Raw genomic sequence first — 15,437 nt, 5'->3', positions numbered from 1 at the left:
CTGTACTTTCATGTGATCTCTGCAAGTGTAAGTTCCTTGGGACTCAGCCCTCCATCCTCTTGTATTCTTATTCCTCTCACTATACCTAAGCTATCTCATCCAATCTTGAGGGTGTAAAAACATCCATATGCTAACAGCTTGACACTATATCTGTGGATTCTCTCTCATACTGAAGCCCTGCAAGTGACAGGCCCAACACCCTGCCTCTGATTTCTCTACAGAGAGAGAAGCTGGCATGATTACTAGTAATCCAATTCAACTGACAGAATTAACCCTGGGATATGAGATTTGAGTTTTTCAAGCCAGTTTCCTTCCAGGAGTAATGCCCCCATCAGGGCCCTGCACAGTTGTGCAGACTGAATACTGCACAGAGGCACCTCACCCAGCAGGCACATGGGGATGAAATCCAGCCCATGCTCTGCTTGCCAAAACAGCCACAGTGACGTGGAGCTGCAACTGCCCAGAGGAGAGAACACCTTTCTCTTTGACCATAAGTACCATTTATGTTGGCAGCGGACCTGTGACTGGTAGAAAAGAGGAAGCAACCGGAATTATGAAAGCACTTAACTTACTTATATTAGCTGTGGGAGTATACAGTAAAGAAATACAACAGGCTATACAGAACTCAAAAATTTTTTCAGTTCATAGGCTCAGTATAGTTCTTTTGATTTGCAACCCAATTAACAGTAACAGCAAACATCTACATAACATTTACAATAAAAGAGGTGCTTTAAGGGAAGATCGACCAAAAAAACAAAAAGGGAAAAAGAACTATATGCTATAGAACAGGTACTATTCTACTTGCTAATATATGTTATGTATTACATACTTATGACCTATAAGGAACTTATACTCCATTTTACAGATCAGAAAAGTAGCCTCAGAATGCTGATATAACTTGCCAAAGACCACATAGCTGATAAGTGTCATAACTGGGATTAAAATCGAGGCAGTTGGACAGCATAGGACATACTGTTAATGACCGTGCTATCCTGCCTCCCAAGTCTTACCCCTTGTCATTTCATCCTATATTTACTGAAAAAATACCCCCAAAATCTCCTGACCTTCCTCCAGTGCAGAACTTGCTGGACCATGTGTAATACCATTCCAAGCAACTGTTTATTTCATACACAGGTGACGTCCTCACCAAAGATCATTAATCTGAAGAAATTGCAACTGGCAGTAATGTCTGTGCTCCTGAGTCTTAGCTGAACCTTCTATTCCTGGTCAAATTCCTACTGGGTTCCAAAAAGTACAAAAATAGATAAAGTGATGACAATTAGATATAAAAGAGAATCAAGCATATCAATTCTGAGTCCAACATCCAACTAATAGACATCCCAGAAAAGGAGAATAGAGAACAGAGAAAATAAAATAAAAGAGCTATTTCTTTGGTTCATAGGACACATATTGGTGAGATCCTCAAAGTCATCATGATAGAGGAAGAGAGAGTGGAAGAGACACTCTGTGGTTTTTAAGTTTAGCTTACATTTCACTGGAAAGAATTAGCTACATGGCCCCAACCTAACTCAAAGGGAGCCCGGGGAATGTAGGGGATCCCAAAGACATTTGGTGAATACAAACAGCCTCTGCCACAAGTGCTGCACAGTCTTTATATGAAGACAAGCATATAAGATTATGTAGGTCGCCAAGTAGCCTCTATTATGTAGAGAAATTTAAGCAAGTGAGAAGTCATACCCAGAGAAGGCTCCCCAGTGAGATCCTATCACAAATTTAGATTTGGCAGTGCTGTATATTTCTGTAAAAGCTTTTTGGAAGGAGGCAAACTAGAAGACAATCAATCACCTACATTATTATATTCCTACTGTACTCATTTAACTCTAGGTTGAAAAAAACTGATCTACTTTTCGTCAGTACAATATACATGCAGGAACTATAGCTTAATTACTATGCTTTCCAAATCAAACCCCATCTCAATAACATGTTCAACAACCAAAGCCCTCAACAAGCCTGCCCCTTCATCCTATTCTATCTTGAACATATAACTAGAACATGACTTTGGGGTCTATTTCTGTAGTCTTGTCCAATGGTTCTCAGTCAGGAGCAAGTTTGCCCCCACGAGGACATTTGGTAATGTCTGGAGATAATTTTGATTGTCACAACTGGGAAGAAGATTTCTACCAGCATCTAGTGGGTTGAAGCCAGAGAGACTGCTAACCATCTACAATGCACAGGACAGATCCCACCACAAAGAATTTTCTGGCCCAAAATGTTGATGGTGCCCTGGTTGAGTACCCCTGCACCTGATGAAACTTGATATTGGCAATATTATATCCCTCTGTAACTGTCTTTAATTTTTTTCAATGGATGACACAGTCTTTCCAATTTATCTTCATTCTCATCTATCTCATATTCTCTGGCAAAACTACTCATCGCGTGCAACCAGCTAACATGTTTGTGAGTTATTCTTCTCATCAGATGGGTTGAAACAGGAAATCCACAAACTTCCCCACTACAAAGAACTAAATTCCAAGTACATTTGGTCTACTCCATTCTGGCAGCTGTTAACAATTTAGTAGCCTCAAGTTCCCAAAGACACCAAATATACCTTCTAAAACCATATGGTATTCTCAATAACTTTGGCTTGATTGGAAGATAAATGCAATGAACTTTAAATTCTAAAGCTCATTCTCAGTCTTTAATAGTACATATTAACAAGTAATTTGGCTTATATAAACCAAATTTCCTTATTTCTACTTTCAAGACTTTTTTCTCATCTGGACTTTTGGCAAAGAACAACAGGAGTCAAAAATGGGAGAAGAGGAGTGATCACAATTTATGTTAGCAGTTCAGATTCTGAACTTCAGAATCATAAAATAAGAATGTATTCCTCCCTGTTTTTATTCAACTCCCTAAAAATAATGACCTAGTATTCTGGAAAAACACAGTCCACCTAACAATATTTGGTCTTGAATGCCTATAATTAATTTGCCATCTTGATGAGGCCTATATTTTGCAATATCCATCCACTTACACACAAAATTTAAGCAATTTAAATAACAGAAAATGGGAATGGCTTTGTCAAATCTTCAAGAGGAAATCCTGATTAGTAAATAAGCTCAGTGAGCCCTTTCTTCAGAGATTGCTGCTTAAACCAAAGAATCAGAGAAGCATCTGGTGGGAGTCTACCATCAAAATCTTACCGTGATAAATCAGGAATCTGGAGGAAGTCCTGGGAGGGTTTTATCCCTGAACCCACTCCAAGAACCACATTACGGTACTTCCAATGCCATCCCTTTGTTCCTCATCTCAACCTCAATCTACCTGTTTTAGACTGAGACGAATTTGACGATTTTTACTTTAAACTTATTCCAACTCAGAACTGTTCTCCCTTAGCCTGATCTTCCACAAATTTAATGGAGATAGTATAAAAATGCAAAATATGAATGATATTAATATCTCCCTGATTCCATTATTAGCTTCCTGAAATTTAAAGAATTTTTACCACTTCCTTCACTTTAACATCTGGGTAAGGATTCCTCCAAATGAATGGGTCATGGAGACAAGAGACATACTGAGAACACAGGCCTTTAAGAGCATGTTTACATATTCTACAGGTTGAATAGATCTATTTCCATTCCCCCTAACCAGCATAACTCCCCATCCCTCCCTACCCTGGCCATTTGGGGAGGTCTCTTCTTCATGAATTGGACAGCTTTATTGGAGGTCCCCTGCCAAGTCATTCACATCAGTACCCAAAAACCGAAAAGTCAACCCAAAGTCATAGGGTAACATATTGTTAGCAACGTTGTCCTTTACCTACTCCTGGGCAATCACAGCATTTAATTCAGTGACATTTGTAGAAAAGGCTCACAGACCAATCAAAAAAAAAAAGAGCAATCAAACAAAGAAGTCCTAGAGAAAAATGGCTGCACTTTAGATGAAATTCAAAATTAAATAACTAAGTTTAATATTTTTCTTATTATAATTTTGCAAAGTTTCTACCATGAGCATATAACAGTATGAAGAAACAAAGTTATTGACACAACACATTCACACATAGAACTTCAAATAGATGGAAGAAAAGAAAGAAATCATTAGATAACTTTTTACATTTGAAGTTCTTGGCCAGCCACTGATCCTACAGCTAAAACAGGATTATAAATATTCTAGTGAAAGTTGGATTCAGCATTGGGAACCACAGCAGCTGCAAGCATGCCACTCTCTGAACTCAATTTTGGCAAGTTCACCAATGAGCTGTTTCTTACCAAGTCTGATAATCATGGCTCGGTCCTTATTTTCCACACCATTCAGCAGCTTTTCACACCATTAATCAACTCCCTCTTATTGAAACACTTCCATCATCGGACACCACACTCTGACTCTCCTTCTCCTTCTATACCTCACTGACTCCCTTCAGTTTCCTTTACTAGCTCTGAGTTCTCCTGGTCTCTGAACACTATAGCTCCACAGAGCTCAGTCTCAGGACCACTTCTCTTTTCAATCCACTCTCATTGCATGTAGTGGGCTGAATGGAGACCTCTGAGAAGACTTGTCCATATCCTAACCCCTGGAACCTGTGGACATTACATTAAATGAATTAAAAAAAAAAAAGCGAATATTACCCTATATTGTAAAAGATGCAGTTAAGGACTTTGAAAGGAGCTTATCCTGGATTATCCAAATGAGCCCTGTATTCTGTGCCTTCCCCACTGGAATGTAATCTCCAGAGCAAATGTTACACTTACCTTGCTCCCTGCTACATCTCCAGCACCCACAACACTAGTGCTTGACTCAGTAAAGACGCTATAAATATTTCTTGCATGAATAAGTGAATCTAATACTGTGCATAAAATACCAGCATGTTTTAGAAGTAGCTTTCATGAATATTCTATTTTGACCTTTTAAAAAAAAACACGTAAATACAAGAACAAGATAGCTTTGCAGACACCACTGGAGTGGCACCACACTGCCCAGCCCTGGTCAACGACCCCGTGTTCTTGGACATTGCTGTCACCAGCAAGCCCTTGGGCCACATCTCCTTAGAGCTGTTTCCAGGCAAATTCCCAAAGACAGCATAAAACTTTTGTGCTCCAAGTACTGGAGAGAAGGGATTTGGCTTTAAGGGTTCCTGCTTTCAAAGAATTATTCTGGGGTTTATATGCCAAAGTGGTGACTTCACATGCCATAACGGCACTGGCAGCAAGTACATCTAAGGGAGAAATTTGATGACAAGAATTTCATCCTGAAGCATAAGGGTCCTGGCATCTTATCCATGGAAAATGCTGGGCAACACAAACGGTTCTCAGTTTTTCATCTGTACTGCCAAGACTGAGTGACTGGATGGCAAGCATGCGGTCTTTGGCAAGGTGAAGAGAGCATGAATATTGTGGAAGCCATGGAACGCTTTGGGTCTAGGAACAGCAAGACCAGAAAGAAGATCACCATTTTCCCCTGTGGACAACTCTAATAAATTTGACTTGCATTTCATCTTAGCCATCAGATCATTCCTTTTGTAGCTCAGGAGAGCACCCCTTATCCCTGTCTGTTTGCAATATCCGATAATCTTTGCGCTCTCCCTCTACTTTGGGTTCCATATTTTTTTGATCCTCCTCCAAGTCTTGCTGGATTGTAGAGTCAAGTTTATGATTATGAAATAAAAACTAAATAAAAACAACAAAAGAACAAAATATTTCATAACACCAATCACACATTCATTGAGGAATAATTTTTTATTTCTAAAACACACTCTATTAAACAACCTATATCATCATAGAATAAAATCCAAAATGCTAAAACTGGAAAAAGAAAAAAAAAAACTATCTTAAGGTACATGGAAACAGAACTGTGTTTTATTTTCACCTTCTAAAATGTATTTCCAGAGAAGTTGCTAGAGCTATTAGATGAATCAACTGAATATATATTCTCAAGTTATTAAAAAAAATTACTGTTCTGATAACACGTTTTTATAACCTTAATTGAAGGATGGGATTAAGAAACCACTAACCCTACTACATATTGCCCCACCCTCCCCAAAAATCATCCAAGGGAAATTTTGCGAAAGGAGATCAGTGGGTGAGGGTGAAGGTATAACTGTCCTATGAGGCATTACAAAGGACGCAATCAAGACAGCGTGATCTCAAAAAGGAACCGTCAGGTAGATCAGTAGAACTGCAAAAGCAAGACCTGAAACACATCTTGGTAAACCTAAATTTTTTGTATATTACAAAGGAAACATCATAAACCACCGAGGATTGTGGGTTTATCCACATAAGTTGCCAGGAAAATCAGCAAAGTACATGGGGAAAAATAAAGTTTGATATTAACCTCACACCAAAATAAATTCTACGCAGATATGTTAAATGTAAATAATGAAATCATTTAAAACACAAAGAATATATAGGTGAATATTTGGTGGATTCTTATATTGGAAAGAAATTTCAAAGCAAAAAGGAATTACAAAACTAAAACAGATGGACAAAAATCACAAAGCATAAATTCAATACAATGACTACACAACCATTTAAAACTCCATTATGTCAAAAATACCATACACGAAAAGATTTAAAGGCAAATTAGGTATGATATCTGCCCTGAATATATATTTTTAAAAAGGTTAAAATCCTTAATATGGAAGTAGGTCTTTAAAAATAAAAATAATACTGACTTCCCAATATAAATAACAGGCAAAGGACGTGAACAAACAATTCACAGAAGAATAAATACATTTAAGGTATTCAGAGACAGCCTGATGGCCTAGTGGCTAAAGTTCGGTCACTCTGCTTCTGGGGGCTGGGTTCGGTTCCTAGGCATAGAACCACACCACTCATCTGTCAGTAGCCATGCTGTGGCAGCGGCTCACATAGAGGAATCAGAAGGACTTAGAACTAGAATATACAACTATGTACTGGGGCTTTGGGGAGGGGAAAAAAAAAAGGAAGATGGGCAATAGATGTTAGCCCAGGGCAAATCTCTTCCAGCCAAAATAAATCACTTGGCAATTCAAAAAAAAAGATAAAAAAGAAAATAATATTTTTCAAATATTGGCAACCTTTAAAATAATTGGCAACTGTTAAATCAATAGCAAATTGGCAACTATTAAAATAATAGAAAACTGGTAACCATTAAAATAAAATATTAATTGGTAGCAAGGATGAAATAAATATGCACTCATTTTTAAAGCCTCTTTGGAAAATAATTGTTTTTATATATATACATGGTAAACATTCTCCCAAACTTGAAAATATTCATCTCCTTTGACCCAATTAGTATATTTCTAGGAATATATGTAGACTGCCATTTGTATGAAAGACATATAATGTAGCATTATTTATTCTAGAACCCAAATGTCCAACAATAAGAGTTGTTAAATAAATTACAATTCATCCATACAATAGAATTCAATATAGCCATGAAAACTGTGTAAAGACATATATTTAGTAAAGAAAAAAGAAAATAAGGCAACTAAAAAAATTGTATATAAAACATTTCATTTATGCAAAAAAATACCCAACATATAGAAATAAAAACTAAAAGAAAATAAGCCAGAGAAGGGAAGACTTCCAAACTCATTTTACAAGGCCAGCATTATCCTAATAACCAAAACCAGACAAGGACACCACAATAAAAGAAAATTACAGATGAACACAAATGCAAAAATCCTCAACTAAATATTAGCAAACCAAATTCAACAATATATTAAAAGGATCATATACCATGATCAAGTGGGATTTATTCCAGGGATACAGCAGTGGTCACCATCTGCAAATCAGTAAACATGATACACCACATTAACAAAATGAAGGATAAAAATCATATGATCATCTCAACAGACGCAGAAAAAGCATTTGACAAAATTCAACATCCACTTATGATAAAAACTAGCAACAAAGTGGGTAAAGAGGGAACATACTTCAACGTAATAAAGGTCATATATGACAAACCCACAGTTAACATCATTCTCAATGCTGAAAAGCTGAAAGCTTTTCTTCTAAGATCAGGAGCAAGACAAGGATGATCACTCTCACCCCTTTTATTCAGCATAGTATTGGAAGTCCTAGCCAGAGCAACTAGGCAAGAAAAAGAAATAAAAGGCATCCAAATTGGAAAGAAAGAAGTAAAACTGTCATTATTTGCAGCTGACATGATATGATATAGAGAAAACACGCAAAACTCTATCAAAAAAACTGTTAGAATTAATAAATGAATTCAGTAAAGTTGCAGGATACAAAATCAATATACAAAAATCTGTTGTGTTTCTATACACTAATAACGAGCTATCAGAGAGAGATTAAGAAAACAATCTCATTTACAATTGCATCAAAAGGAATAAAATACTTAGGAATAAATTTAACCAAGGAAGTAAAAGACCTGTACACTGAAAACGAGACATTCATGAAAGAAATTGCAGAAGACACAAATAAATGGAAAGATATTCCATGCTCGTGGATTGGAAGAACTAATATTATTAAAATATCTATACTTCCCAAAGCAATCTACAGATTGAAAGCAATCTCTTCCAAAATTCCAAGGGCATCTTTCACAGAAATAGAACAAACAATCCTAAAATTTGTATGGAATCACAATGACCCAGAATAGCCAAAGAAATCTTGAGAAAGAAGTACAAAGCTGAAGGAATCACTCTCCTTGATTTCAAACTGTACTACAAAGCTATAGTAATAAAAACCATATTGTATTGGTATAAAAACAAGCATATAGATCAATGGAACAGAGTAAAGACTCTAGAAATAAACCTACACATATACGGTCAATGAATTTATGACAAGGAGCCAAGAAAATACAACAAGGAAAGGACCATCTCTTCAATAAATGGAGCTGGGAAAACTGGACAGCCACATGCAAAAGAATGAAACAGGACCACTGTCTTACACCATACACAAAAATTAACCCAAAATTAAGGATTAAAGACTTGGCTATAAGACCATAAAACTCCTAGAAGAAAACATAAGGGGTCAGCTCCTTGACATCGGTCTTGGCAAGGATTTTTTGGATTTGACACCAAAAGCAAAGGCAACAAAAGGAAAACTAAACAAGTGAGAATACATAAAACTAAAAAGCTTCTGCACAGCAAAAGAAACGATCAACGAAATTAAAATGCAACTTGTAGAATGGAAGAAAATATAGAACTATATATAAATCTAGAAAGTATAGAACTACCATATGATCCAGCAATCCCACTTCTAGGTATGTATCCAAGGAAACGAAAACAGGACATTGAAGAGATATCTGTACTTCCACGTTCATTGCAGCATTATTTACAATAGGCAAGATATGGAAACAACCTAAGCGTCCATCAATGGATGAATAGGTAAATGAGATGTGTTATACATCTATATCTATCTCTCTCTCTCTCTCTCTCTCTCTCTATATATATATATAGGTACACACACACACACAATGGAATATTATTCGGCCATGAGAAAGAAGGAAATCCAGCTGTCATTTATGACAACATGGATGAACCTTGAAGGCATTATGCTAAATGAGGTAAGTCAGACAAAGACAAATACTTCATGCTATCACTTATATGTAAAATCTAAAAGAAGTCAAACTCATAGAAACAGAGAGGAGAATAGTGTCTGCCAGGGGCTGAAGGGCGGGAGAAATAGGGAGAGGTTGGTAAAAGAGTACAAACTTTCAGTTGTAGCGTGAATAAAGTCTTAGGACCCAATGTAAAACATGACGACTATAGTTGACAACACTGAATTGTATAACTGAAATTTGCTAAGAGACTAGAACTAAATGTTTTCATCAAAAAAAGATATGTATGTGAGGTGATGGATGTGTTAACTAGAAGGGAGAATCCTTTCACAATGTATACATATATCAAATGGCCACGATGTACACTTTAAATATCTTATAATTTTATATGTCAACTCTACCTCAAAAAAGCTGAAATTAAATAAATAAATGGAAATAAGTCAAATGTTGAGTAAAGCACCCTGAGGAATAAGTGATTTTTATGTTCTCGTTCCATTCAACTTTTTGTCCAAATTTTCACAAATAAAGATAGTTTCATGTAAATAATATTATGGAAAAGAAGCTGAGCATCAAAAATACTAAACGCTAGGGACCGGCCCAGTGGCGCAGCAGTTAAGTGCACACGTTCTGCTTCGGTGGCCCGGGGTTCACCAGTCGGATCCCAGATGCTGACATGACACCACTTGGCAAGCCATGCTGTGCTAGGCGTCCCACATATAAAGTAGAGGGAGATGGGCATGGATGTTAGCTCAGGGCCAGCCTTCCTCAGCAAAAAGAGGAGGATTGGCAGCAGTTAGCTCAGGGCTAATCTTCCTCAAAAAATAAAATAAAATAAAAATAAATTAAAAAATAAAATAAAAAATACTAAACGCTAAAAAAAAAAAAACCAGTGTATTTGATAGGCATTTGCCATCCTTTTATTCAGCTATTTGTGAGTAGACCCTTTAGTGTTTCATTCTTGAAGACCCACTAAGCACAGGTGTACAGGAGTCACATGCCTGGGACATTATGATTTCTGAAGCAGGAGATGGCAAATTTTTTCTGTAAAGGGCCAGATAATGAATATTTTAGCCTTTGCAGGCCATATGGCCTCTGTTACTGCTCAACTCTGCCATTTTGGCACAAAAGAATCACAGACAACATGTAAACAAATGGCTTTGTCCCAATAAAAATTTTATTTATAAACAACAAAATTTGAATTTCACATAATTTTCAATTGTTATGAAATGCTATTTCTTTCCCTTTTTAAAAAAAATTATTTAAAAATGTAAAAACCATTCTTAGCTCACAGGTGTTACCGAAACAGGACAATAGGCTGGATCTGGCCCATGTGCCAGAGTTTGTCAACCCTTGATCTAGAGCATAGGGAGAAATCTTTAGTTTGAAAAACAGAGTCAGCGCTTCAGGCCCAAGAACATAACTGTGAAGTGACTTCAGTCCAGTGCGTATCAGAGGTTCATTTGAGATCCTGCATTTGAGCTGATTTTATAGGCAAGTTTACTCTCCATTCACCACTACCTCTATGTTCTATTCCTATAATAAAGCTAAACTATAAAAAAAAAAATGAAGAACCTAAACCATTTTATTTCACTGAGTTAAATTTTTACAGTCTTTATATTTTCTAAAAATTTATTTTAATAATGCTTGTCAGGAAAACTAAGTCATAATTTATTATACGATCCAATAACTCCTTTGTGAAGATCCTTTTAACCTTAAATTTAAACATACACAAACACACACACCCAAATCAAACAAACCTAAAACTCAAACCCCCTCCCATGCACCTGTGCTAAAAGGAGTCGAAGGATGCTGAAGTTAGAGGAAGAGAGTCAATCCAGCCCCACAGCCCATGGAGGGGCTCCTTCCAGCTCTTCTCCACCAATGACACTGTTTTAACAAAGTCACATTTTCCTTCATAGGTAAGATAGTCATCTTTAAAATAATAATTAACTGATATTTATGGCATGAAAATTAGACTGCCAGTAGCTGATGCAGTGATTGTACTTAAAAAACCGTACTCACCTTTGAGTTATTCACTAATTACAGCGATCTCATTTAGGCTGTGGCTGCTCTTAGTAATCTCACGGCAAAAGAACAGATAGAAACACTGGTAGCGATTATAAGTATCTGGTTGGCTCAATATTGACATTCAAAAATCAACTTGCTTTAATATCATAAGTAATAATTCACACACACAGGCACACACATGAGGTAGCCGGAAATATTCCCACATCATCTTTTACATCCAGTTATGACACCTAGTTTCACAAGTTCTAACTGCATGAGTTTCAAGGTCTCTTTTCAATTGTTTATTATTTGCATTAACAGTGTTAGTGACATGAGTAAACTTCTCTTAGTTCTGGTTCAACTGATCATCTAATAGGTCCTATTGTTCTCTGCATTATTTCCACAAACAATATCACAGTATAACTTCTTTAATTGTTCAAGACAATCGTCATTTTCAAATACCTTACTCCACTCTTCATCACCAAACTGTAACAAAATAAAAGAAAAAAAATTATGTTTCAAAAACAAATCAATCTTTAATTGAATGTTTTCATAGTATTCTAACAGCTCTGGAACCCAAAGAATTATTTGATCAGAAAAATTTTGTGTATCTAAAACTGAATTTGGATTACAAATACTATATGATTACCAGAGATATTCACAATGTCTATTACCATAAATCCGTAAATGACAAATTCATGAGAAGGTCTTAGCTAAAAATTTCCTCCAGAGTTTTATTTCCCTCAAGGACAGACACAAATTCTCCAGCCAGTATGATCCTTCTATGAGATTTGGTGGAAGAAACAGGGATTAGAAAAGCTGACATCCTATCTTTTATTATTTCTTTCTACCTCTGGATTTCACAATGGAATTTATTTTCACATAGCCTCATATACACAGACATGAATACTTTCAAACTGCTGAGTACACGTCTTCTTTTCTCTTTCTGGATTCCCTGCTTTGGTTGATCTCATCTAGTCTCACGATTTCAAATACCTCCTATATGAGGACAACCCCAACTTCATGTCTCCAGCAAGAACCCTTTCCTTGTGCTCCAGACTCACATATGGAAGTACTTCCATGACTTGCACAATTGTTCATGGACATCTCACATTTAACATGGCCCAAACAGAAGTTTTTGTTTCTTCCTACCCACTGCCCCAAGTCAGTTCTCTCTTTCCTTTCCAGTCAAACAGTATCTCCATCTACCTATGGCTCAAGTGAAAAACCTAGGAGTTACCCTTCTTCACCTTCTCCTGATCGTGAAAAAAAGAAATGCGCAGCAAAATAGCTATAGACTATGTTCCTTAGCTTAGAAGGGGAAGTTATAGAATGATGCTGACAGATCAGGTGAGATAAGCATAGGCCATTAAACAAATATAAAAATACTTGACTTCACAAATAAATAAGCTCTGATCTGATCATTTTTTGTTATTGTTTTATATTATTTCTGCTTTTCAGATTGAGAAAGATGAAAAATGTTGATCATGTCCAGAGAATGTTGAATGTTGAATGAGAATTTTCCAGTAAAAAATTAGAAACAATACAAAAGGTCCATCAAAATGGAGTTGGCTAATTTTAGAGCTATACGGTGTAAAAGTATGCATTTGTTAAAAAGAATAAAGCAGATCCACATGTACACACAGAAAAATAACGAGAATATACAGTCACATGTTGCTTAACGATGGGGATATGTTCTGAGAAATGCATTATTAGGTGGTTTCGTCATTGTGTAAACATCATAGAGTGTACTTACACAAACAGGTAGTATAGCCTATTACACACCTAGGCCACATGGTACTAATTTTATAGGACCACTCTCATATACGTGGTCTGTCACTGACCGAAACATTATGTGGTGCATGTCTGTATTGTTAAGAATAAAAGTTGTAAAAATTTACAGGTACAGTAAAATTCCACTTTTGAATTTAAAAAAATAACGTACGTGGAACAATGGCTCTGCTGCTTCTGAGTCTCGGGCCTCACAGGCTAAGGGAAGAGAAGGGCTTTTCTAGTGATCTCGAGAGACAAGGACTCCTCTAGCACACGGTGGTGGGTAAGCTCGGCAGGGATTAACTACTCTCCATCGTGAGAGATGCTTGGACATTCCTTAGGTACCCACAGCTGTCCAGGCAGGATGACGACCTTCTTCCTCACCTCCGTCTCAGGACTAGAATCACCCCTCCTCCACTCCAGAAGCAAAAAGTGAAGGATCAGAGAATTACTGAGTCTGCATTTACAAGAGAAGACAAGGCGCTGAAGAAGACGAAGAGCTAAAAAGACTGACAGACTGAGGCAAAGGAATGCTTCAAGAGAATGGCTACATGCAAATGGGAATGACGGCCCAGGCCAGAGCACAGCGCAAAGGGGCAGCTAGGCCAGGAGCTCCATGCTTGGCTTCTCAACCCTCAAGACACCATATGGGTTGCACTGCATGCAAGAATCTAAAGTACAAAGGGAACTTTACATGCTTTGGGCTCCATCTGTGTGTTCACCAGCAGAGAAGGACCATCAGATAGGATTTTCCCTGCCATCACTCCTTCAACGTGAACGACAGGAGATGAAGGCAATGGGCCTCATGGTACCGCCTGACCCACTGAAAGGTAAAGCTCATTTCCTTTTGACCAATTTCCTAACTTAAGATAGAAGACCGCTGTGCAGAGTTACATAAATCTTATTATTTCCAGAGAAAATAAAAATCTGAAGAATATGCCCCAAACTCCTTACAGGTGTTCTCTCCTGGGGTGCAATCCTGACAAATGTTCACTTTTTAAATGACATGTTTTTGTAAACAATGTTTTCTTTTGAGCCTGCTTTAATTTATACAGAAAAAAAAGCTTCTATGTTGTGTGATTTTTAAGGGCCACCCTCTCCTCGCTCCACCCACAATGGACACCTTGAAATGCCCGAAAAGTCTAGAAAGGGGAGCCGGTTGTTGGATAGATATTTTTAAAGGATTCATGTTTAAGCATCTCATTTTCTTTGGGGAATGAACATCATAAATGAGAATCATTTGACTTTTATCCTTTAGTTGTACCTCTCCTGTATATGTTTTGTAAAACAAAGAGATAACCCCAAATTTATGCACAGAGGTGTTCCCAGTGGAAAGGTGCATTCTCAGATATAAACATGAATAGGTACACTCCAAACTCAAATTTCAAACCATGGGTTTGAAAAATCCTAAGGAAAAAGAGAAATAGTGGGAACGCAAAGTGAAGAAGTCCACTATGTAAACTTAAGGCTGTGAGTTCCAATACGACTCTGACTTCCTGAAACATAGTTAACTGCTGTTTCCACATCTGCGAAAGCATCATGATCACAGTTGGAAACTGTTAAGGTTTGGAAACGTAGACTCCATCTAGCAGCTTTGCTTTCCTGGCGGCAAAGAGAAGGCAGTGCACACAGATCTAATGGAAGCGTGGGCTGCACTGCTTTGCATCCTTGCCCGCAATGCAGTCACTTTCACAGAACTGTATACGTATCGTAAGCACACTGTTCAGGGGATTTCCTATTACTCTTCAGTGTTCCCTTTACAAACACTTACAGGAAAAAAATTCCCCCAGGCTTTGGTTCTAGGAAAGTCAATGTTTCTTCTCCCGAGCAGCAGGAATGTTTCCAGCTCGGGGACTACATAAAAATCTTGGCACTATGGGGAATCCTACAGCTTTAATGCGTGTCTCCCTGATCTTGCAGCCTCTACTTTCATGTACCAAACTCTTCCTGGCTTCATCTTACTATGCCGCTTCATTTACTTTTTGCCCCGATTTCTTTCATTTTATTTTCGTGTACTGAGTTCCATGTAGTTTTTCTAAACATGCAGCTAAAACAAAGTAAGAGCAAAGTCTATTCCTTGCAAGTTAGAACGTCTATACATAGTTGACTAAAGCCCCGCTCGCGTGGCTGTTCAACCCATCCCACAATGTTCCAAGGCAACATTTGGGCTTGAAAGCTTTTGGTTGTGGGGAAAG

At 37.4% G+C, this 15,437-nt stretch overlaps 1 protein-coding gene and 1 pseudogene across 1 annotated transcript in view; one reads left to right on the top strand and one right to left on the bottom strand.

The window, feature by feature from the left end:
• DCHS2 (dachsous cadherin-related 2) overlaps positions 1 to 15,437 on the bottom strand; it is a 248,773-nt gene that overhangs the window by 127,222 nt on the left and 106,114 nt on the right. The gene's annotated exons all lie outside the window — the stretch shown is intronic.
• Positions 4,177 to 5,431, top strand: LOC100630802 (peptidyl-prolyl cis-trans isomerase A pseudogene; annotated as a pseudogene).

The sequence above is a fragment of the Equus caballus genome, chromosome 2 (genome assembly GCF_041296265.1).
Source record: "Equus caballus isolate H_3958 breed thoroughbred chromosome 2, TB-T2T, whole genome shotgun sequence".
NCBI classification, from domain to species: Eukaryota; Metazoa; Chordata; class Mammalia; order Perissodactyla; family Equidae; genus Equus; species Equus caballus.
Note: the sequence above shows the minus strand (reverse complement) of the source record. Positions and strands in the feature narration are given on the sequence as shown.